We start from the raw sequence: 24,153 nt of genomic DNA, 5'->3' as shown, positions 1-24,153 counted from the left end.
TGTCTTAGTATATTATTCCTACTATTAAATCTTCCTATTGTGGTGAATCTATTCTAAAGGAGTATACATTTCAAGTCTTTTTTTCCTCTTTGTACTGATTTTCAAAAGAGAATACGATTATATCAAGAGTTTATGAAAATGGTTCTCTGACTGTATTGCCTGGTGAGGGTTATGACAGCTTTCAAAATCATCTTCTGTGGGTGTCTTAGTCAATCATAATGAATGCTGTTTGCAGTGAATCCAGGGAGATTAGGGGGGGAAATGGTTAAAAAGCATTTTCTAGTATGCAAAGTACATGATTGCATCCTCCAGATTCCAACAACTATTCCAAAGTGCAGCTACAAAAAGGGTGACAACTATATCTTGATTCATTCTCATGCTTCATTTTCTAACAATCATCATATATTTTTTTGGACATCCACAGCATTAAGCAGCACCTCCCTCAAAGTAGGCTACCAAAAATCTCATCATTATCTCAAAAAGAGTTAGGTTAGAGCCAGGCCAAGAACTAAGAAGTCTTTTTTTTTATTTTTTTATTTTTTTATTGGTGTTCAATTTACTAACATACAGAATAACACCCAGTGCCCGTCACCCATTCACTCCCACCCCCCGCCCCTAAGAAGTCTTTTAATTACTTTTGTTAATGTAAGAGGATTTTTTTTCACAAGTGTGAAAATTTTAGGGCCACCGTGTACTTTCTTAGAAGAAAATATTTTTTAAAGATTTATTTATTCATGACAGAGAGAGAGAGAGAGAGAGAGAGAGAGAGAGGCACAGACACAGGCAGAGGGAGAAGCAGGCTCCACGCAGGAAGCCTGATATGGGACTCGATCCCAGGTCTCCAGGATCACACCCTGCCTGGGCTGAAGGCAGAGCTGAACCACTGAGCCACCTGGGCTACCCAGAAATTTGTATTTTAGAAATTTCTCCTAAATTGTATACATAATCTCTTATTAAATTTATTGGTTGCTTCTTCCAGGTATAATTTGATGCATAATTTCTATGTTCATCTAGTGGAATTGAGTGGGAAGATTTTCCCTTGTTTCTGCTTAGGGAGGATGGCACAGATTGGTGTATTGCAGAAGGCTGCATTGGTTTCTAAAACAGAAATGTTAACACTGAAATTTGAATCATCTTGAAGTGATTGATAAATTGAGAAGCTCTTTAAGACTGGGGACTGCTGTATACCTTTAATATCTTTGAGTGTCCTATGTCTATTCATAGGACATTTTTACAAATTGGTACTTGTAATTTTATGTTAGAATACATAATTTGGTCTTATTTGTTTTTCAACCTCAACCAACTATCTCCCCTCTCCATGTTTAGATAAAATCATACATTTTTCTTTACGTTTGCATTAGAGTTACTGATATTTATATCCAAAATACGCCTGTCACAATCAAACAAAACTATTGAGTACAATTCTATTTATCTAGTCAACAAACTTTCATAGATCATTGATCATAAGTCAAATCCTGATGGACAGACACACACACACACACACACACACACACACACACACACATCCCTGCTTCTTCCTGCTCCTAATCTCACAAGGTATATACATAAGCGTTGATGTCATAGAGGGACCAAACCGGAAGCGTCTGGGAAATCCTTGGAGAGGAGGAAATGTTTGAGGAAGCACTTGAAAGAAGGTAGACACTTCCAGGGAGACCAGACAATGAGAACGTGTGTGTGTGTGTGTGTGTGTGAGAGAGAGAGAGAGAGAGAGAGAGAGAGAGAAGAGTCTACAGAAGCTTGGGGAAAAAGCACAATAAGATTAAAGACTTGAAAGCCTTTGAGAGGGTCAGTAGTGTGTAGTTCACATTTTAGGGTAAGAAAGGAGTCCAAGTAAAACAGGAACAAAGGGTATATGATAGAAAGTTTTATAGACTGTGTCAAGGACTTGGAACTTCTATCATTTAGAAGATAAGTAAGCACCACAGAGTTTTAAGTATGGAATTTCTGTTTAAGAAATGTCATTCCCTAGGCATATGAAGGATGAATTGTGTAGAAACCCAAGAAGCAGAGATTAGTTAGGAAGCTGCTGATATATCCAGGCAAAAGATGATAAATTAAGTAAAGGAGTGTACGGATGGATGAGGAAGATACAATCAGGATGATGTGTCTAGCTCAAAGCTAAGTACATAATGAATGCAAAATGCTTTTTGCCCTAAGGAGATTATGCTACTTATATATTTAATTGTTGGGAGACAAGGTTGAAAACTGATAAAAAAATAATTACAAAATTATTAAATGTTCTATAATACACAGTGTGATATATAGATTTACTAGTTTCAGAGGTATTCATATATATATGAATACCTCTGAAACTAGTAAATCTATGGTAAATGCTGAATATATGGCTGAGTGGCTACAAGGATATTTCTAGAATTCTCTAGCCTCTCGTTTGATCCGAACTTTCTCCAATCTCATTTTACTTACTACAGAAATAGAAAGTATCACCTTCTTGATAAAATAATAGCTTGGGATAATACCAAGGAGGAACTGGACATTAAAGGATGGGTATATTTTAGAGGGAAAGTAAGAGATTTTTAGTAGAGGGCCAGCATAAGCACAGAGGTGGGAAATGATATGGTATATGGAAGAGGCAGGGAGGATAAGGATTTAATTGAAGTAAAAGAAAATCACAAGACAAAATACATTTACAGTGATGTACTATTAAAAAAAATCTGTGTATAACCTGCACAGTTCAAACTCATGTTTTTGAGGACTAACTGAACATGTTTTATTCAAATCCTTTCCCATATATATGTGTTCTAAATATTTTCTATTATTCTAGGACTTGCCTATTTTTTTTCTTTTTTTTTTTTAAAATGTTTATTTATTATTTATGATAGTCACAGAGAGAGAAAGAGAGAGAGGAAGAGACACAGGCAGAGGGAGAAGCAGGCTCCATGCACCGGAAGCCCGACGTGGGATTCGATCCCGGGTCTCCAGGATCGCGCCCTGGGCCAAAGGCAGGCGCCAAACCGCTGCGCCACCCAGGGATCCCGCCTATTTTTTTTTCTTAATGAAATATGTTACTGAACAAAATTGTAAATTTTGAAGATGTCTAATTTATCATTCTTTAAAGATTTTATGGCTAATGCTGTCTATGCCTGTCTAAAAAAATCTTTTGCCTAGATCACAGGGAAACTTCAATTTTCTTCCTTACACTTTATATTTTGGGCTTTAAGTGTAGGAGTGTGATCATTTTTAAAGTTTCATTCTACTTTTCATTTTGAAGGGTTTTTTTTCTTTTGTTTTGTTTTAGGATGTAGAATTCTGCATATTTTTTTTTCTTTCAGTACTTGTTTTATTGTCTGTTATCACTGTGTTCATTTACATCATTATTTGATTCTAGTTGCTTTCTCTAGTTACGTCAGTGATTTTCTCTTCATGTTTAGTTTTCAGCAGTTTGATTATGTTTTGTTTAGCTGTTGACTTCATTCTGTTTATTTTGCATGTGGTTCATTGACATTTTTGGATCTACAAGTATACACTTAAAAAACTGGGGGAAAGTTTCCGCTAGTAGTATATTAAAATATTATTTTTCTGGCCCAATATTTCTCTTCAACTTGTAACTATAATTTCTTGTATGCTTGATTCCTTGATTCTCTCAGGTCACTGAGCTCCCTTCTTTCTATCCCGTGACTTTTCTCTCTGTTCTTCAAACTAGATAATCTCTATCCATCTCTTCAAGTTTCCTGAGCAGTCTAGCTAATGTCCAGTCCATTCAGAAAACTTTGTTCAATTTTATTTTTCCGCTTCTCATTTCAAAATTCTCATTTGATTCTTTTTCATAGTTTATGTTCTCTGAGGTTCTCAATCTCTTTCTGCATTATGTCCATATTTTCCTTAAATTATGGAATATATTTGAAATAGCTGTTTTAATAGGTTTGTCTGCTAATTCTAACATGAGTCATTTCAGGGTTGGTCTTTATGGACTGCTTTTTCTCTGGATGATGTGGAACATTGTTCCTTTTGATGTTTAAATTTTAAAAAATGCATGCTAGATATTGTAGGTGACATACTATAATAGAACTCTATAATACAATTCTGATGATGATTGGTTTTCATTCTACCAGGCAGATAACTTGGCTAGACTCAAACTAAACACTGTCTCTCACTGGACAGCAGTCAAATATATCTGCTTGGCTCTTTTGAGCTACCAGCTGCCTCCTTTCTTAGATTCTCTCCTATATATGCAGTTAAGAGGTAAATCCAAAAAAAAAAAAAAAAAAAAAAAAGAGGTAAATCCAGGACCTGGTACACTTACACAGATAACCATGCATCTCCCTCTCTTATTCAGCTTTGGAGTTTCCTGGGCACTTTCTTCATGCTCTAGCACCTTTAACTTCTAACTCTTAATTTCTCAAGATAGCAAAGCAGGGGGTTTCTGCTTAAGTCCCAGCATTCATATCATTCATATCATCATATCAGGGCATGCTTCCAGACAAAAGGACACATAAATGTAAATATCATCAAGTACAGTTTGCCTCTGTAAAAATTGCCTCCTCTTTAATCTGTCTTTAATCTTTATACAGCACTTTTAAATGTAGTCAGTTCTGCTGTAACAAAACATGTGTTCCTAAAAAATCATTAATACAAGCAAAATACTGCAATAATAACCATAGGGTTTGTGGGGGGAGGGGTAGAGACATAATGCTAAAAAACTTCATCTGTGATATTTTAAAAAAAGGTAAAAATGGTACCCCAGTTTTACATATGTTAAATGGTGAAGAAATACATAAATACTACAATAAATGTGGCATTTTATGTTGGGAAAGTCTCAAAATTTATTGATAGAAGTGGATGTTGGAAAGATTGCTATTTGGGAGTTACTGTGAGGTGATTATTTGAAACCCAATTGAAAGTTATAACACCTGATATATTTGAGTGTCATTTATAATACACATGATGAACTAAAATAGGTAGTAAATATGAGGGGAGAATGTGTTTGGGAATATGTGTTTCTGTGCATTTGTGTGTTCTTATGTATCTATGCAGTTTCCTGCATTTAAATAATATTTCTTTTTTTTAATTTATTTTTTATTGGTGTTCAATTTACTAACATACAGAATAACCCCCAGTGCCCGTCACCCATTCACTCCCACCCCCCCGCCCTCCTCCCCTTCTACCACCCCTAGTTCGTTTCCCAGAGTTAGCAGTCTTTACGTTCTGTCTCCCTTTCTGATATTTCCCACACATTTCTTCTCCCTTCCCTTATATTCCCTTTCACTATTATTTATATTCCCCTCTAACAGATGAAATTAAACAAAAGTAAACATGAAAGTCTTTTTCAAATTATTTCCTAGTATGGCTTTGGGACAAATTTGCAGTTTCAAAATAAGCATTCTATCAGAACTATTGTTACTTTTTTAGATTTATACCAAATTTATAACTGTCATTTATAGGAGAATTAGTCTAAAGGTATTTGCCATTTCTGAAAGCCAAACCTCCTTTTTTTCCATTTTATTTTATTAAATTTTGTTGTTCTATCAAGTTTTTATTTAAATTCCAGTCAGTTAACACATAGAGTAATATTAGTTTCAGGAGTAGAATTTAGTGACTCAGTACTTACATATAACAACCAATGTTCATCACAAGTACTCTCCTTAATACACATCACCCATTTAGCCCATCCCTTCACTATCTCCCTCCAGCAACCCTCAGTTTGTTTTCTATAGTTAAGAATCTGTTTTATGGTTTGCCTCTCTTTCCCCCACTCCCCATGCATCTGTTTTGTTTTTTAAATTCCACATTTGTGTAAAATCCCATGGTATTTGTCTCTCTCTGACTGACTTGTTTCACTTAGCATAATACACTCTAGTTCCATCCACGTTATTGCATATGGCAAGATTTCATTCTTGATGCTGAGTAATATTCCATTCCATATTCCACAATTTCTTTATCCATTCATCAGTTTATAGGCATTTGGGCTCTTTCTATAATTTGGTGATTGTTGATAATGCTAATATAAAAATCAGATAAAAATCTTCTGAGCAGCGAAGGAAACAATCAACAAACGTAAAGGCAACCTACTGAATGAGAGAAGATACTTGCAAATTATATATCTGATAAAGAGTTAGTATCCAAAATCTACAAAGAATTTATCAAACTCAACACCCAAAAAACCCAAATAATCCAGTTAAGAAATGGACAGAAGACATGAATAAACATTTCTCCAAAGAAGATATCCAGATGACCCACAGGCACATGAAAAGATGCTCAATGTCTCTCATCATTAGGGAAATACAAATCAAAACTACAATGAGATATCACCTCACACTTATTGTAATGGCTAAAATTAACACAGAAAACAATATATCTTGAGGAGGATGTGAAGAAAGGGGAATGCTCTTACACTGTCAGTGGGAATGCAAACAGGTGCAGCCACTCTGGGAAACAGTATGGAGGTTCCTCAAAAAGTTAAAAATAAAACTATCCAAGATCCAACAATTGCACTGCTAGGTATTTATACAAATGACAAAAATACTGTCCAAAGGGATACATGTACCCAATGCTTACAGCAGCATTATCAACAATAGCCAAAACTCTTTTATTTTTTAACCATTTTATTTACTTATTCATGAGAGGCACAGAGAGAGAGTCAGAGACATAGGCAGAGGGAAAATCAGGCTCCTTGAAGGGAGCCCAATGTGGGTCTCAATCCGGGGACTCCTGGACCATACCCTGAGCTGAAGGCCCACACTCAACCATGGAGCCACCCAGGCATCCCATAGCCAAAACTCTTTGAGTCTGTCTCCCAAATGTCCATCAACTGATGAATAGATAAAGGGGTCGCATATGTATACAATGGAATATTATTCAGCCATCAAAAAGAGTGAATGACATGGAAGGAGCTAGGATGCATTCTGCTAAGTGAAATAAATAAAAGAAAGACAAAGAATATATGATTTCATGCACATGTGGAATTTAAGAAAATAAGTGAATACATGGGAAGAGAAAAGAGAGGGAAGCAAAGAATAAGAGACTCTTAACTATAGAGAACAAACTGAGGGTGATGGTATTAAGGATGGCACTTCTTGTTATGAGCACTGAGTGTTAAATATGTAAGTGATGAATCACGAAATTCTCCTGAAACCAATAATATACTACATGTTAACTAACTAGAATTTAAATAAAATTTGAAAAAAAAACATTATGTGTACTTTCACTTAGCATCTTTTGTAAGCTTTGTTCATACTGTTGCATGTAAAAGCATTTTCTTAATTTCTTACTGCTGTATAGTATTTAATTTTATAAATACATCAAAATTTAGTTTCCATTATACTGTTGCTGGACATTTTGGGTACAGTGTTTTGCTATTTTGAGTAAGTATGCTATGAATAGTCACCTGGATATATTTTGGTCTCTATGTGTTAAGAACTATGCAATAATAAAGTAGAAGTACATTTATCTGCTATAGATACTGACAAATATTTTTCCAAATGAATTGTAACTACGCTTTCAGGAGCCTTGTTGGAGAGGTCCAGTTGCTCTGCATTTTTATTAATACTATTTTCAATCCTTTAAATTTGAGACATTTTAGTTGAGAAATAAACTCAATAATCTCTGTGGTTTTAATCTACATTGTTCTGATGACTAAATAAGTTGAGAACATTTCATATGTTTATTGACCATTTTACCTCATTTGTAAAGTGCCTTTCTACATTTTTGTACATGTTTGAAAATCAGGTGCTCATTTTCTTACTGGTTTATAGGAGATCTGTATATGTCCGACATCAAAGCCTTTTGTTAGAACAAGTAAATTTCATGTACAGTCTTTGGCTTGTCCTTTTGCTGTCTCAAAACTGTCTTTCAGTGTTTTATGTTATTTATATCATATGTTTTAATTCTCCATATAATTTAAAACACCCAAGACTAGAATTATAATTATTGTTATCAATATCTGCTCACATATTTCTGCTTTGTTTTAATCTTATTCTTGTATTCTAAATCTTTCATTAGAAATCATTTTTTCAATTGCTTAAAGAACGCCCTTGGAAATTTCTTTTAGAGTCTGTCTCCTGGCAACCAGATTTTTTTTTCAGTTTTTATTTTTCTATAAATGTATTTTTTTGTCTGTACAACAAAGAAAATTATTGTAATTATATAATTTTAGTTTAGTCCATGGTCATATCATTTATTCCTATGTTATTTAGCACTTATAAGGGTGCTTGTAATATTGTTTTGAAATGTAAGTGATAAGAACTATAGTATCATAAGATAGAGGATAGAGATTGTTATGTCCCAATCCTAATTTTTAGAACATTGTATTTAAGGCACAGAATATGAAAAAGTTCAAGCAAAAACTAAAAATAATAATTAATCTAATATCTAAGCATTTTGATATTTGGCAATGTTTCTTATGCTTTATACATGTCCATATATATTTATTCATGACGTTCATTTTTTTTTCCTGTTGTCCTAACATATGTTAGTACTATGCTAAACAATGGATGGATTACAGTTAGTGAGTTCTTTAGTTTCTTGGAGCTTACATTTCATTAATGGAAAGGATAAAGAAAAATAGAATAAATTGGTATATAAGATAATTTTCAGATAGTACCTTCATAGCAAACAAAACAAGATAATAGAATATAAAATGACTTTAGGATGAGGCAACAGCTTAAAATATTGTGGTCAGTGTAGTCTCTGAGCTGACTTCAATGAGTGCAAAGAGTTGGGCGTGTAAAAATGTAGGGAGAGTAAATAGTAGGTAAAAGGAATAATAAAGGAAAATAATAAATACATGCCCCTGATGTCGACACCAACTAGACTTACTTATTGAACTTTGTGTGAAGCAAAGTACAGATTTGTAAAATGGTGAAAGAAGAAGTCAGAAGACCTTGCAAGACATAGATCAATTAAGGTATGTTAGGATAATAGAATATAAAATGACTTTAGGATGAGGCAACAGCTTAAAATATTGTGGTCAGTGTAGTCTCTGAGCTGACTTCAATGAGTGCAAAGAGTTGGGCGTGTAAAAATGTAGGGAGAGTAAATAGTAGGTAAAAGGAATAATAAAGGAAAATAATAAATACATGCCCCTGATGTCGACACCAACTAGACTTACTTATTGAACTTTGTGTGAAGCAAAGTACAGATTTGTAAAATGGTGAAAGAAGAAGTCAGAAGACCTTGCAAGACATAGATCAATTAAGGTATGTTAGGTCCTGGAAGGATTAGGACCTGATTTTAAGTAGATACTTTAGGATTTAATTAGTAAAGTTGTATGATCTGAGTTTTTAATCAAAAAATATTTTCTGAATTTCTTGATGTTTTTCTTGGTATGTCCTATTGTAAATTCTAGACATACATTCATACATCTTATGATTCTACCAATTTCCTCAAATTTCAAGAAGTTGCTGTGGCCAAGTTCAAAATGAGTGTTGCCTGTGTTCTCCTCTAGGATTTTTATTTTTTTATTCTTTTATTTTTATTTTTTATAAATTTAATTTTTATTGGTGTTCAATTTGCCAACATATAGAATTACACCCAGTGCTCATCCCATCGTCAAGTGCCCCCCTCAATGCCTATCACCCAGTCACCCCCACCTCCCACCCACCTCCCCTTCCACCATCCCTAGTTCATTTCCCAGAGTTAGGAGTCTGTCTCCCTTTCTGATATTTCCCACTCATTTTTTCTCCTTTCCCCTTTATTCCCTTTCACTATTTTTTATATTCCCCAAATGAATGAGACCATATAATGTTTCTCCTTCTCCAATTGACTTATTTCACTCAGCATAATACCCTCCAGTTCCATCCACGTCGAAGCAAATGGTGGGTATTTGTTGTTTCTAATGGCTGAGTAATATTCCATTGTATACATAGACCACATCTTCTTTATCCATTCATCTTTCGATGGACACCGAGGCTCCTTCCACAGTTTGGCTATTGTGGACATTGCTGCTATACATATTGGAGTGCAGGTGTACTGCCATTTCACTGCATCTGTATCTTTGAGGTAAATCTCCAGCAGTGCAATTGTTGGGTTGTAGGGTAGCTCTATTTTTAACTCTTTGAGGAACCTCCACACAGTTTTCCAGAGTGGCTGCACCAGTTCACATTCCCACCAACAGTGCAAGAGGGTTACTCTTTCTTCACATCCTCTCCCACATTTGTTGTGCCCTGTCTTGTTAATTTTCACCTTTCTCACTGGTGTGAGGTGGCTTCTCATGGTAGCTTTGATTTGTATTTCCCTGATGGCAAGTGATGCGGAGCATTTTCTCATGTGCTTGTTGGCCATGTGTATGTCTTCTTTGGTGACATTTCTGTTCATGTCTTTTGCCCATTTCATGATTGGATTGTTTGTTTCTTTGCTGTTGAGTTTAATAACTTCTTTATAGATCTTGGATACTAGCCCCTTAGCTGATAGGTCATTTGCAAATACCTTCTCCCATTCTGTAGGTTGTCTTTTAGTTTTGTAGACTGTTTCTTTTGCTGTGCAGAAGCTTTTTATCTTGATGAAGTCCCAATAGTTCATTTTTGCTTTTGCTTCCCTTGCCTTCATAGATGTATCTTGCAAGAAATTGCTGTGGCCAAGTTCAAAATGAGTGTTGCTTGTGTTCTCCTCTAGGATTTTGATGGATTCTTGTCTCACATTTGGATCTTTCATCCATTTTGAGTTTATCTTTGTGTATGGTGTAAGAGGATGGTATAGTTTCATTCTTCTGCACATGGCTGTCCAATTTTCCCAGCACCATTTATTGAAGAGACTTTTTTCCAGTGGATAGTCTTTCCTGCTTTATAGAATATTAATTGACCATAGAGCTGAGGGCCCATTTCTGTGTTCTCTATTCTGTTCCATTGATCTATGTGTCTGTTTTTGTGCCAGTACCATACTGTCTTGATAATCACAGCTTTGTAGTACAACTTGATATCTGGCATGTGATGCCCCCCACTCTGGTTTTCTTTTTCAATATTCTCCTGGCTATTTGGGATCTTTCCTGATTCCACATGAATCTTAAGATTTTTTGTTCCAACTCTCTGAAGAAAGTCCATGGTATTTTGATAGGGATTGCATTGGACGTGTAAATTGCCCTGGGTAGCATAAACATTTTCACAATATTAATTCTTCCAATCCATGATCATGGAATATTTTTCCATCTCTTTGAGTCTTCCTCAATTTCTTTCAGAAGTGTTCTGTAGTTTTTTTTAATTTTTAAAAAGATTTTATCTATTCATGAAAGACAGAGAGAGAGAGAGAGAGAGAGAGAGAGAGACAAAGACACAGACAGAGGGACAAGCAGGCTCTATGCAGGAAGCCTGACATGGGACTCGATTCCGGGTCTCCAGGATCAGGCCCTGGGCTGAAGGCGGCACTAAACCGCTGAGCCACCCAGGCTGCCTTGTTCTGTAGTTTTTAGGGTATAGATCCTGTAAATATGATTCTGATAAAATTACTTCTCTCTTTAAATTCACATACCCAGACCAAACACTGGACAATTGCTCATAACTCTATTTGCTGTCTTTGTTGTAGCATTGTAATAAGATCTATAAATCTATAGATCTTATAGAACTTATATAAATTTATAGAAACATATAGAAAATTGCAGATTATTTTGAAAAACTACTAGTTTGTATTCCTCTTTATTTGATATGTTACACAAAAACCATTATCAAACAATTATCCTAAGATGTTTGTTGGTGGTGACAAATTTACTGGTATAATGAAAAAATTATAAATTCATTCTAAAAGTATGGAAAGGGTATGATTACATTTTATACCATAATTTCTCATTATACTATTGCTATTCAAACAGTTGAAATCAGAAAGCTGCCATATTTGTTTGTTGGGCTGTGGAATAGTACATGAATATTCAATCATTTGATGACTACTACCCGAGGTGTGAAATGTTTTCAAGGTTATTAGAAAGTCATATTCACAACATCAAAACAGAAACATCACAATGTTTCTCTGATTTTATTCCATCAACCTTATCATTTAAACTTTTCATACAAGAGGTAAAAATTGTCTGATGTTTTGATGTATATAATTTCTAAGGTTGATATCTAATATTAGTCCAATTCCCAGCAATCATAACCTAAATAACACTAACAGTCATTAGCTTTGGCACACGAAAGATGAGAGCCCATATTTATAAAGGAATGAACTACTTTCTTCACACTTAAGAGATAGTGGGAATACTTTTTAGAGTTTGAAGCCAAATTTGCTTCAATATGGCATAGACATTTTCTTAATATTTGAGGCAATTATGTTGTACAAATATTTTATATAAATTTTTATAATTGAAGGGATGTTTACCCCAAACTCTCAATAAATCATAATCCTATTCCAATCCATATTATTGTTAATGAATGCTTTTTAATTTCCTCAGTGAAGGCAGGAAGATGTGATAAATCAGCATCATCTATAAAATATTTATATATTTTTATTTTTGTTCAAATGAAGTAATCAATATTCTATTAGGTAATATCACTCTATAAAACATTAAGTTATGTTTTAAAACTGTTTAACAATTTTATTTTATTCTTTCCCACATTTCAACTATGATTATTTATACTTTCCTTGACTAAACTCATATAAATAGAATTTGTATGGATGTATTCTTATGAAACACCTTGGAAATATCTACAGACTTTACTGAAGTTGTGAATTTGGGGGTGGATTTATTTTTTGTAATAGTTTGATTAATATATACATGTGTGTATGTACAATATAAATAAATAATGTATAAACAATAATGACATGCTAAGTTTATTCCTCTTCTCTATTTTTCTTTTAATTTTTCCTTTTATATGATTGTATTGTTAGGCACTATCTCATTCATTCTAAATAATGCTTGTAATAATGGACATCTTTATTGATTGCATATGATTTTTTTCCCTAGAACTTCCCCCATTGTGCATTATGAAAAATTTAGGATTAAGATAAACCTATACTTTAAGATAATGAAATAACACCAATTTTAAAATTTATTTATTAAGAATAGACTTAAGTTTAAATCTTTTCATTATTTCTGAGGCTTCTTATGTGATTTTTTAAAAATGTTTCTTAACATGATATAAAATGGCTTCACAGATACTGAACCATTTTAACATTAAGTGAACAAGTCCCATTAGGTTATTTTCATATGTTGCTTGATTTGGAATTCAATACTTACACAGGTTCAAATGACTGAATTTATTATTTCCCTAATGTGCATTTTAACAAAGGTATGTCAATTCACTTCACATCCTATTTCCTGCCATTTTTATTTTGTGAATGCTGATCCATAAACTCCATAAATTAGATCTTCATGTTGGCATACCATTATTCATTATGAAAGCCCTTCCTTTACCTCATTTACTCACTATGCCCTTAAAGCAATATAATCTTAATTACAATTAGATTTCTCCCTTGACTTGTATTTTAAATTTCTTCCTTTCTATGTCATTTGGTTGTAGTCCTGTCTTGTTTACTACTTTTTAGTTGGGTGTTACTTTGTGACCAAATCTGGGTCTTAAAAATAGGTGATTTTTATACAATTTACGTTTATAGGCATGGCCAATATATATACTCTCAGTTCCTATATTTTATTTTTTTCCTGTTTCTACAGGATTTTTATAAGTATTTCACCTCATAGTTTACATTAGAGTTTTGTGTATGTATTTTCTGAAAATTTGGAAAGGTTATGTTTTTGTCTAGTGGTTACATTCAAAGCCATAAGTTTAACTAATACACTCCTATCTATACATAATAAACATATTTGAATTTCTTTTCCTACCAACCCATAATCAATTTTAGCTGATCATATAATTTCTTAGTGTTTCCATTTAACTTTTACAGCTCCATTGTTCTCTTTATTGGATTTTAATGAATTCTTCTAACCGCTAGCAATAAAAGAGGAAATAAGCATACTTTACTCCCCTCCTCTTACTCTGCATTTTTTCTTCCAACTTTTGCTATTTATAGCATTCTTATATTATCAGGATTTGAAATATATATATTTGTCTTTGGCATGTAAATATTCATATTTAATTATATTTCAGTACACGTGATCATTGTTATTTCTCTAGACATAAGTTCTCTTTCTAGGATGCTTTCTAGGATGACCTTAGTAACTTTTTTTTCAAGAAGGGAGTCAAAGAAACTTAAGTCAATGAGTTCTTACATATCCATAACTATTTATCTTATGCATTTGTCATTGAATGTTGAATGTATTTTTTTCAAGACTTTATAAACAACATTCAAATCCTTCTAGTACCAAACATTGTGCTAGAAGACTATGAAGAAAACTAATGACTTTACATTTATATTTAAATATATCTTTGTTTGACCAATAAAGATTTTTGCCTGTATGTTTGAAATCTAATGATTTGAATAAGATAGGTCTCATTATAAAATATTGTGTGTCAGTTCTGCCAGGGAAATGTTATATTCTTTCAATATAGAGAACTGGCTTTTATTTCTGCAATGTTTAATTTTAATATTTTACTATTCTATTTTTCACATCTTCAAAGAAGCCACTTACATATATCCAATCTAATTTATTTTAAATGTCTAATTTAAATCTAATTTTTCCCTTAGCTTGAAACTTTATTTTAGCTAAGGAGAAAATTTGCTTTTTGCTTCCTGCGTTTTTTACAATATTATCCTGTATAGTGGGACTGATTCCAATTTGGCTGCCATAGATATTTTGGTTTAGTTTTTCTCTATTTCTCTTCTGACTTCTGTTCATAGGTTGTTTCACTTTTTTGTCCTGTTATAATTTCTCTGAGCTCTTGTATCTCTGCCCTGAACTTTGGACTTTCAAATTTTTTGATTATTAAGATGTAGCATAAAAAAAAAGATGTAGCATAATGATCATATCTCTCAATTTTTTTGAAATATTTTATTCATGAGTGTTATTAATAAGTCCTTGCTTTTTCATTTTCTCATTTCTCTTGTATTATCTTTGTTCTGACTATTCATATTTTGAATGTTGGGAGTTCTTCCTGGATCAAAGATTGTTTGCTTTCTTAGTTTCTGTGTTTTGGTGGCAGAATCAGCAAAGGATATGTCCCAGACTAACAAATTTCTTTGAGAGACAAATAGTATGGATTCCATCCAGATGATTAAAATCAATATTGGAGTGTTAACAATGCTCATGTTTGTCTAACAAACAGATGGCTTACTGTAAATATGGCTAGTCTTTATAATCTCTTGCTCATCTTTATCACTACTGCTTCATTTTGAAATTATACTGGGTTCAAGGAAGTTCCCACAAGTCTACATACCTGCTTCCAAATATAGCAAATAAATCATCATTGGTTTTATATTCAGTGTGTGTTATTAACTTTAGAGAAGTGGGTTCTGAAAGTTCTTTAAAAAAAGATTTTATTTATTTTAGAGAAAGGGAGAGCAAGAGTGTGTGTCAGGGGAGGGGCAGAGGAAGACAGTGAGGGAGAATCCCAAGCGGACTCCTCACTGAACATGGAGCCCAATGTGTGGCTCAATCCCGTGACCATGAGATCATGAGTTGAGCTGAAATCAAGTCAGACACTTAACCAACTGAGTCACCCAGGTGCCTCCTGGAGGTATTTAACAAGGTCTATGAGCACAACTATTAAATGATTAAGCAAATTTTGAAGTGCACAATTCTAGATGGCACCATAAGTATTGATTTCCTGAGCAATCTTAGCACGCTTGAAACCGCGAGTCTCATCTCTATATAATGCTTCACATCTTTGTTTGATATTAGTACTTTTGGTTAAGGATATCAGGTATTTTCTGGTTTGTCAAAGATAGATTTTACAATTTGACTTCTCACTTTTTATGTTGCTTTTAGCTGATCTGAACTGTAACAAATACAGTTGAAACCCAGAGATTTGAGTATTAGTTTTAATTTCTTCATTCATTTATCTTCCAATACTAGAAGAAATAACTTTTGTGCCTTTAGTCTCCTTTCAAAACCACCTAGGCCCTATTTTAGTAAATAACATAACCAGCTATTTAGCTATTTAAACTAATATACTATGAGTTCTCCCATGATTCTTCCTTGAGGCACGTCTTTGCCTGACTCCCCATCCACAAGTCTTCTCATTTCATCTCTATCTATGCTACCACCATGTTGTCCTATCCACAGTTCTCTTTTATCTAGATATTGCTAACCACTCCATAACAAGTTTCCCTTTTCCAAATCTCAATTTTTCTCATTCTACTTTTTACATCTTTTTGCCACTCAACAGACAATAGGAAAAGGTGGCTATGGAACACTTAAAACATGGCTTATCTGCATAAAATCACATAGGAGTTTGAGTACTTGGTATAAAAATGTAAAATGTTTTATTTAGTAACTTTATATGGTTATGTGGTAATGTGATGTTTTAGAGTATGTGTGAAATAATATATTAACAATTTCCCTGCTTATTTTTTATTTTAATGTAGCTACTTAAATTTTTTTTTAATTTTTATTTATGTTAGTCACAGAGAGAGAAAGAGAGAGAGAGGCAGAGACATAGGCAGTGGGAGAAGCAGGCTCCATGCACCGGGAGCCCGATGTAGGATTGGATCCCGGGTCTTCAGGATCGCGCCCTGGGCCAAAGGCAGGCGCCAAACCGCTGTGCCACCCAGGGATCCCTAATGTAGCTACTTAAAAATTTTAAGTTACACATGCAGTCTACATTTGTGGCTCATAATCTATTTCTATTAGGAAGCACTTCTCTACAGAGTAACAAACATCTGTTAAGACACAGAAAGGATATCACAACCCAGCCTAAAACTTTCACATGACTCTTATACTGGAAATCTAATCCAAACTTCCAACTGACTTCTAAGATATTTCTTGATCTCACCTATCTGTCCAACTCTACCTTGAACTGTGTATATTCCTACTCATTATAACTCTTGTCATGCTAGTTTTCATTTTATCTTTTTGGACACACAGCACACATCATTGCCTCAAGACTTGTGCACATGCTTTTCTTATTAAAACACACTTGCATTCATGCTCAAGTGGCAGCTCATTTCCTTCTTTTTAGTCTCAGCTCAATGTCACTCTGCAGAAAAATATTCTTTGGCTGCCTAACATAAAATAAGGAACCCTTTATAATTCCTTATATCATTCCTTTATTAACTCCTAACCTGCAAATATTATATAAAATATAATACCCAGGGATAATCTGAGGTGATTACAAAATATTTTCAAATCCTGACAATCCCCTTGCCCTACATTTTGCCCAGGAAATCAATTGATGGGAATTATGGACAAAACATATTATTAAGAATAGGCTCCTATTTCATTATTCAACCTTAAAGGTTTCTTTTTAAATTCATAATGAAAAATAACCATTAGATTAATCAAGGAAAAGATTCTAAATTGTTTCATTTCTGTCAGTGTATCAAAAGCTAGCTATTATGGACATGATAATATTAGAAGCTAAAAAAGGTTCTAACTAAACCGTGTAGGAAATAAAAAAAGTAAGGAGAGGGCAGGAAGGGCAAAAGAAGGGTGTTAGGATTCCTTACACCAAGTGAAATTGGCTTTAGGAGGAAGAAAATGTTTGAAAAAAAAGCGAAAGCAGAGGAAGCTTTTGTCTCATTTTCTCAGTAGGACTTTGGGACAAGACTGTCAAGCTAGATGGTTCTATGTCAACCTTAGATCAATGATGGAAAAAAAGTATGATTAGAGAGAAGGAGAAAAGTTAAGGGAGTCAGAGAGATGGAGAAACCCCCTCACCTTCCAAAGAGAACTGGAATTTACTCCATGTCCCAGGGATAATGCATAATGGAAACACATCTTTTGAAGCCACTACAGATAGAAGTACATTCTGTGCAAGTAGCTTCAAGGTAACAGCCTAGCCAGGGTTCAGATGTAGGATGTAGATGTAGATAGATTCTTAACAGGCTGCAGAGTATACAGCCTGTTAAGAGATGAAAATTATTGGTTGATTCTGTCAAAGAGAACCACTGAGCTCTGAAATTCTCCCAGAGAACCAAACATAAGTTCCGCAGCCTCATCTCATAAAGTCAGTTAAATGAATCCAGAAACTAGACCAAATCAGGTCATCACAACAAAGACTAGTGATGCGGTAGTGGATATCAACTGGATCCTTGATCTCTAGGAGGTCAAGAGTTCATCTTCTACTACAATCACCTTCTAAGAAGAAAGTTGAAGAAATTAGATTGCATATTTGCTGAAAAGAGACTCAGACACTCAAAATAAACTATTGAAACAAAAATTTCAGAGATAAATTTGCCAGTTTAAACTAGCTTCATCACAATTCAAGAAGCTCATCACAATTCAAGAAGTCATAGAAAATAACATCTAAGTGCAGTGGATAAATATGTTCACTCCTACACTTTATATTCTGTCTCTAGAGCTACAATATAAGCTCCATTGACATGAATGAAGTCTTCCTCATCGTTACATACCCAGCACTTAGCATAGAGCCTGGCATACTGTAGGTATTCAATAATCCAAGAGGAAGGCAGAAGGTTCAGAGCTAGAGAAGAGATGTGATGTCAGAAGCAATGGCTGGAGTGATGTGCTTTGAAAAAAGTCAGGAGAGAAGGAATGTAAATGGCCTCTAGAAGCTCAAAAAAAGCAAGGAAGTGGATTCTCCTCTACATCCTCCAGAATGAATGCAGCTCTGTCAATAGCTTGATCAGCACACAAGACCCAGTTCAGACTTCTGACCTCCAGCTCTATAAAAGTAACAAATATGTGTTGTTCTAAGCCACTATGTTTGTGATAATTTGTCACCATAGCAATAGGAAACTAACAGATTCTTTGTGAAAGAGTAAATTCTGAGGACTTCTAATACCTGAAGTACCTTAAATATTAAAATTTGCTGCTAAATTAAGGTTTTTAATTACATTACACAGTTAATAGTGTACAAACTCCAGAGTGCATTTCTATATTTTATTCATTTAAACAATGGGAATACATTGAATTTACATAGCTTATGCTCAGAAAATAATACCAGAAGGTAAAATTATGGTTAATCATACCCTTTAGTATTTAAGTTAGTATCAGGAGTACAGTCTTGTTGCTAGTATGGCTTTTATATACTCTAATAAATTGTTTTATAACTTCATAACATTTGCCAGTCTTTTGTATTTACTACACTAAAGCTTCTTTATGTTTTTCAGGAAATACTTAGCTAGTCATAATGAAGAATTTTCATTAAGCTCCTGTGCTCAGTTACAAGTGCATAGTCTTGCCAAAAAAGAACTTAATATACATAATTCCAAAATAACAGGATAAATTTAGGAAGTTAATATTCACTTCATGGTTTACAAAAATATTCTTTTGTATGGAAAGCTCTGAAATAAGTGTTTAAAAATCACTGGGTACTTGGCAGAAAGGCTAGAGAAATAGAATTTTCAGAATCAATGATCGAAGAAAAGTAATCAATATTGTTGACTGAGTAATAAATGAAAGTAAGGTACCCATTCAATTCTAATATGTGCCAAAGGTCAATTCTAATATGTGCCAAAGGTATAGAAGATGTTCCTTTAAAAGTCACAATTTGAACACAGACACAATTCGAGTATCCATGAAGGAACACAGACACTGTATAAAGAAGATACATAATTTTTAAAATAACTATTTCTAGTTAGGTAACCTTGATTCTCAACACGCTGATTTTCACTGTAGATAACTGAAAATGTAGCCACCCTACTTGACAGTGCTGAAATGACTAATATTTTTATCTAAGTAAGATTCATACCAACCACTAATTGACATCATCTTAATCTGCCTCAGCGTATTCCTTTTTCCTCATACTTGGAGTCTAATAGCACTCCTGCTCTCTCATTCTCTCAGTTTTGTCCTACTTTCAAGTCATTTGAGCCTAAGAAGAATTGAAGATGACATAGCTATCATACAAAATGTTCCTCATAATTGTAACTGACAAGCTATTACAGAGTCTGGGCCACCCTTCTAGGACTGCGAGGGGACCAAATGTATCAGTGCAGAGTTCAGAGTCAATTTCTTTAATAAAGTTTCTCACCAGGCCAGTAATTCCATGGTGTTCACATGTTAATTAACCCCAAATAATAGCCTGCAACAATTTGTTTAGTCTTAGTCTTTCTGGTGATATGGCAGTTTTTATTCTTGAAAATAAAATGAAATTATATGAAAGCAAAAAGAGCAGAAAAGTAGAAGAGGGGATGAGAAGGAAGAGAGAAAAAAAATCAGGTTGCTTTCCAGTGGATTTATTTCTTTTCTGAAATGTCCTTCAGCATGGTTTATTAGCTGGATGTTTACAACTTCAATATTAGTGAGACTAATTACAGCTTCAGTATTTTTCTACTAAAATATTCATTTTCTAATTTATCACTTATATTTCAGAATGTAAGGATGATAAATACTAAGAAACTGTATATATGCAAACATTTGTTTAAGTGATTGTGAAAGATTAGCATGGCTTCCTTATTTCCTTTATTATTTAACTACTAAGAACTGAGTGTCCAGTTTTAGGCAGTAAATGAATGTGTGTATGTGTTTTTTAAAATAAGTCTATCCATTCATTAATGTATTAATTCATTCAATAAATATTTAAGTCATCAGAGAAAAGACTATTTATATGTCATTGCAAAATTAAAAAGGAATCCCAAGAAAATGTTATTTTAGGTTTACATTTCCTAACATTTTACTTTCTGCATCCATGGTGATATATTTAGAATCGTCTTTCTCTCCAGCATCAGAATAATAAACATTAAAGTCTAACGTATTAGCTATTTCAGGCTGTTCAAATGATGAGACTACTCACATGCATGCATTTAATTTGCCTATATATTTAAATAAATGCTGAAGAGAAACTTGATTACTTTTGTAATAAACTGTGGTAGAAAATGACAATCTAGAAGTACTAATGTAAAAGAACATATTGAATCTGCATTTTAAGAAATGTAAAAAATATTGAGCCATACATAACATACATATGTTAGTACTTTATGCTAGTGACATTAAAGAGACATAAAAAATACAGTGTTAACTGCTAATTTTGACTTTTCAATTTTTTATGTTTATTTCATTTTAATACAGCATGTTAACTACATTGTTGCTTGATAAACGAGCTTTAGATTTGATAGCAAAGTGGGCAGTCCAAGCTCAGGTTTAAAAGTACAACTAGAAAATAAAGTGACAGCTGATTTAGTAAGCATAAAAAAATTCTCTACATATTTAGGAGTTTCATTTTTCATTGCTAGCAGGGAATTAATTTTAAGTTGTCACTTTTCTTTGTCTTTTTACCCAATTTCAGAAAATATGGGGGAAATATATGCAGCAGTCTGGATTTGTTGGCAAGGGGTGAGAGGGGTGATTTTTCTTAAAACACAAGACATTTGAAGCTCTAATTTTCCTTCCTGAAAATCCTTGACCTTTCAAAATTTGCATAATGCATGTGGGGTTTGTCTTGATGGTTTGTTTCCTTTGAAATATTTCAGGAGCAATTCTCACTTCATCTGAAGATTTTCTTCCATTATTAGCTTTCAACAAATAGAATATGGGAATGTCTTCCTTGATTTTAGCTGTAACGTAGGATTTTTAATTCTTTTCAAATTGTTCCATAGCACCTCCTTTAGAAAATATGTCTACATATACATTCTATTTCCTTAGTGTTACTTAAGCAAGTAAAAATTCTTAGCCCAGCTGTCCTTTACATACAGACTGTGTTCAGGTTTATCGGAATGGTGATAAGGATATATTATAGTTTCATCCTTCAATTACCAAGGACAAAATTAGCATTGAGGGATTTCTTTTTTCTTCTGCCACTAAATTATAATCACTTTTAATTTCTGTTTTCTCAAGATATTTATTGTTGAGCAGGCTATTTTATAATTTCCCCCCACATTTTTATATTAATTAAGCAGCAACTTACTAGAGCTGCCTTTTGAGTAGACTGGAGGAAATAGCAGTTACAAACAATCTTCCACAACAAGCTTATTTTATAAGTGCCAAGTTCTTGGGCATTCCAATATCTTCTCATTCATCCTGACCCACATCCTTACTATGGCTGGGTCTTGGGTGACTCTTTTGCCACAGTTTGACGGATTCTTTCCTGCCTTCTCTGACTTCTCTTCAGGGCTCCAGCAATCACTAACCTTCCAGATAGAGCAGAACACAGCTCTGGCATGTACATTCCAATGACTTTCTCTCTTCCCTTGAGATTGTCCTCACATTTCAAATGCTTCCCAGGTTCAAACTGCATTTACAGTAAAAGACAGGTAACAAGAAACTGATAGAGTTTACGGTTCCTATCAATTGCCAGGAGCACTCTATGAATTGTCATGACTAAGTTTTTGTTAAGCCTATTAGCTAATTGTAGGCAATCAAGATGATGGATATCCCTAGTTCTCTGAGAAGCAAGCTACACATACAATATTTAAGATTTTAACTTTTAAAACCTACCTTAAAAAAACTTAAAAATAAAAACGGCCATGCATAAGAAATAATGGAATTATTTGATACTAAAATGAAATAAAATATCTATTTTTCTAAGTACTTTCATCATTGCTCTAGTGATTACAAGGATATGTACGGTATAGTACCTCTATTAGAGAAAATTTATATTCTAGCCAGGGACATACAACTAACATTTATGAATGATTAGATTAAAATAGAAGGTAGTCCATTTTCATAACACTTAATTCAGTAAAGAGAGATATGTGTAATTCCTAGGAGTTAGAGAAATTTCTTGCAATCAGAACTAGCAGAGAAGAAACAATAGAGTTAAGGTCCTTCACTCTGCAGGGCTTAGAAAAGTATGTGCAGAGGTCAAGTGACTTGCTCAATGATACAAACCAGCTGAATGCAACATTATTTCTACATCTGCTCTCTTAATTCCTATTCCTTAAATCCTACAGAAGCCTGCCTTCTTGTTAACGAAAATGATCCATTCCTATTATTAGAATGGCAATCTAAATATTTCCTGCTGGGTTCTCTTATGTAAGTATGAGTCTTAGCAATAGCACCGGTTAAATATTCTATACTAAATCACACTTACTATTTGTTTTCCTGGGATTCATAAGCTAAGAAGGCTGGTGGCAAGTGGGATCCATTTATGCAGTTGTTCTTAGGAGGCCGAAAAGGGACTCCTATAAGCTCAGGAACATATCTGTCAGCAAGAAGCTGGCTTCATTACTCTTCAAGCTCTCCAGCTTAAACCCGCTTTGGTTTTGCTATAGCCAAAACTATTATCAAAGCCTAAAGCTACAGAGGTGCTGTCAACACCTCACTGCTATTTTGGCCTCAGAGAAGAAAAATATGCTGTACTGTCTTTGTAGTTTTTAAAAGCCATGCAAATGAAATGAAAAGCTGAATTGAATCCTTTTTGTGCATTTAAAAGCCTATGTATACACTAAATAACCTGCATATTAAAAAATTATGTTTCTTGTACTAGTGAGAAATGATAAACTAAGATGATAAGACCTTGGTGATTAAAAAGCAAAACCACTTTATCTTCTTTCTTAACAACTGTTCCCAGAATAAGTTAGTTACTAAAATTTTATTCCTATGTTATGTGTGAAATAACATTTATACTTAACATGAATTATAAGATTTAATACAAACAACAGTTTCATAAAATTTTATATAGAGGTGTGTGAATAGGTTAAGAATGAGTTTAACTTCTTTAGCTGATTATGCTCACAGAGTCCTTTCTTTTAAATCACAATTTAAACCTATTAGGGCTAGAACATCCAGGAAATGCTCAATGTCTAAAAATCCAGAATAATTTAAGGGCAAGAATTCCATGGACCAAGAACATCTACCAAAATCAATGTGTAATTCATTTGTTTTCAAATTCCAAAGTTAGTAGTTTTATATTTTGATAAAATGGTTGAGATAGTAGGTCTCACAAGTTGCCAAAGGGCTTCATTCCTTATGAAGTCTTTAAGGAAGAATCTGTTTTCTTGCCCTTTCCTGCTTCTGTAGACTGTCTATTCTTAGCTTGTAACCTTCTTCCAATAATGGCTGGGTATCTTTCTCATGCTGCATCAATTAGACACTGACTCTTCTGCTTCCTGCTTCACTCTTATGGACCATTAGGCTGACCAGAATAATCCAGAATAAACTATTAATTCAAGATCAGATCATTAGCAACTTTAATTTTATCTGCAATTTCAATTACCCTTTTCTCCATAATGTAGTATACTCACAGTTCCAGAGATTAGGATGTAGACATTTGAAGGCTCATTATTCTGCCTACCACA

General features: G+C 33.8%; 1 long non-coding RNA gene across 3 annotated transcripts in view; it reads right to left on the bottom strand.

Moving 5' to 3' along the window:
* LOC106559131 overlaps positions 1–23,101 on the bottom strand; it is a 45,098-nt gene extending 21,997 nt beyond the window's left edge. For all 3 annotated transcript variants that reach the window (XR_005362856.1, XR_005362855.1, XR_005362857.1), the window contains exon 1: positions 22,947–23,101. This is a non-coding gene — a long non-coding RNA (uncharacterized LOC106559131). The remainder of the gene's footprint in view (positions 1–22,946) is intronic.
* Positions 23,102–24,153: the final 1,052 nt, after the last annotated feature.

This window comes from Canis lupus, chromosome 8 (assembly GCF_011100685.1).
Source record: "Canis lupus familiaris isolate Mischka breed German Shepherd chromosome 8, alternate assembly UU_Cfam_GSD_1.0, whole genome shotgun sequence".
Taxonomy (NCBI): Eukaryota; Metazoa; Chordata; class Mammalia; order Carnivora; family Canidae; genus Canis; species Canis lupus.
This window is presented reverse-complemented; position numbering and strand designations above follow the sequence as displayed.